Here is a 2,500-nt window from a genome sequence, read left to right as displayed (position 1 = left end):
CTTTACGGTCGAAAAAGATGTGCTGCTGGACAGGCCTCGTGCATATGGTACGACAGCTTTTCTCCGTGCCCCTGGTACTCTGCTCAGCAGCACTTTGCTATGTACTTCCTCGTGCATATGGTACGACAGCTTTTCTCCGTGCCCCTGGTACTCTGCTCAGCAGCACTTTGCTATGTACTTCCTCGTGCATATGGTACGACAGCTTTTCTCCGTGCCCCTGGTACTCTGCTCAGCAGCACTTTGCTATGTACTTCCTCGTGCATATGGTACGACAACTTTTCTCCGTGCCCCTGGTACTCTGCTCAGCAGCACTTTGCCACACACACACTCCTCGTGCATATGGTACGACAACTTTTCTCCGTGCCCCTGGTACACTGCTCAGAAACACTTTGCCACACACACACTCCTCGTGCATATGGTACGACAATGTTTCTACATGCCCCTGGTACACTGCTCAGAAACACTTTGCCACACACACACTCCTCGTGCATATGGTACGACAATGTTTCTACATGCCCCTGGTACTCTGCTCAGAAACACTTTGCCACACACACACACTCCTCGTGCATATGGTACGACAGCTTTTCTCCGTGCCCCTGGTACTCTGCTCAGCAGCACTTTGCTATGTACTTCCTCGTGCATATGGTACGACAACTTTTCTCCGTGCCCCTGGTACTCTGCTCAGAAACACTTTGCCACACACACACACTCCTCGTGCATATGGTACGACAATGTTTCTACAAGCCCCTGGTACTCTGCTCAGCAGCACTTTGCTATGTACTTCCTCGTGCATATGGTACGACAACTTTTCTCCGTGCCCCTGGTACTCTGCTCAGAAACACTTTGCCACACACACACACTCCTCGTGCATATGGTACGACAACTTTTCTCCGTGCCCCTGGTACTCTGCTCAGCAGCACTTTGCTATGTACTTCCTCGTGCATATGGTACGACAACTTTTCTCCGTGCCCCTGGTACTCTGCTCAGAAACACTTTGCCACACACACACACTCCTCGTGCATATGGTACGACAACTTTTCTCCGTGCCCCTGGTACTCTGCTCAGCAGCACTTTGCTATGTACTTCCTCGTGCATATGGTACGACAACTTTTCTCCGTGCCCCTGGTACTCTGCTCAGAAACACTTTGCCACACACACACACTCCTCGTGCATATGGTACGACAATGTTTCTACATGCCCCTGGTACTCTGCTCAGCAGCACTTTGCTATGTACTTCCCGTGCATATGGTACGACAGCTTTTCCACAAGCCCCTGGTACACTGCGCAGAAACACTTATGCCACGTCGGCTGTACGCGCTCTCCTCGCTAGCTAGTTGCTGATCTCCCCCACCTCCAGGGGGCCCCGGGGACCACCATCACATCTCCCTGTCTCCCTTACCGCTGAACAAGATGCATGCTGCTCCACTGGCCCTGCTGCTGTTGTGTCTCCATTTGGCCGAGGGGGTGAGTCGGCCTCCTCTCTCCTTTACGGTCGAAAAAGATGTGCTGCTGGCGCACTGGCCCTGCTGATGTGCTGTCTCCATTTGGCCGAGGTGGTGAGTCGGCCTCCTCTCTCCTTTACGGTCGAAAAAGATGTGCTGCTGGCGCACTGGCCCTGCTGATGTGCTGTCTCCATTTGGCCGAGGTGGTGAGTCGGCCTCCTCTCTCCTTTACGGTCGAAAAAGATGTGCTGCTGGACAGGCCTCGTGCATATGGTACGACAGCTTTTCTCCGTGCCCCTGGTACTCTGCTCAGCAGCACTTTGCTATGTACTTCCTCGTGCATATGGTACGACAGCTTTTCTCCGTGCCCCTGGTACTCTGCTCAGCAGCACTTTGCTATGTACTTCCTCGTGCATATGGTACGACAGCTTTTCTCCGTGCCCCTGGTACTCTGCTCAGCAGCACTTTGCTATGTACTTCCTCGTGCATATGGTACGACAACTTTTCTCCGTGCCCCTGGTACTCTGCTCAGAAACACTTTGCCACACACACACACTCCTCGTGCATATGGTACGACAATGTTTCTACATGCCCCTGGTACTCTGCTCAGCAGCACTTTGCTATGTACTTCCCGTGCATATGGTACGACAGCTTTTCCACAAGCCCCTGGTACACTGCGCAGAAACACTTATGCCACGTCGGCTGTACGCGCTCTCCTCGCTAGCTAGTTGCTGATCTCCCCCACCTCCAGGGGGCCCCGGGGACCACCATCACATCTCCCTGTCTCCCTTACCGCTGAACAAGATGCATGCTGCTCCACTGGCCCTGCTGCTGTTGTGTCTCCATTTGGCCGAGGGGGTGAGTCGGCCTCCTCTCTCCTTTACGGTCGAAAAAGATGTGCTGCTGGCGCACTGGCCCTGCTGATGTGCTGTCTCCATTTGGCCGAGGTGGTGAGTCGGCCTCCTCTCTCCTTTACGGTCGAAAAAGATGTGCTGCTGGCGCACTGGCCCTGCTGATGTGCTGTCTCCATTTGGCCGAGGTGGTGAGTCGGCCTCCTC

This window comes from Pelmatolapia mariae, unplaced genomic scaffold (genome assembly GCF_036321145.2).
Source record: "Pelmatolapia mariae isolate MD_Pm_ZW unplaced genomic scaffold, Pm_UMD_F_2 NODE_ptg000264c+_length_15271_cov_1, whole genome shotgun sequence".
In the NCBI taxonomy this organism is placed as follows: Eukaryota; Metazoa; Chordata; class Actinopteri; order Cichliformes; family Cichlidae; genus Pelmatolapia; species Pelmatolapia mariae.
This window is presented reverse-complemented; position numbering follows the sequence as displayed.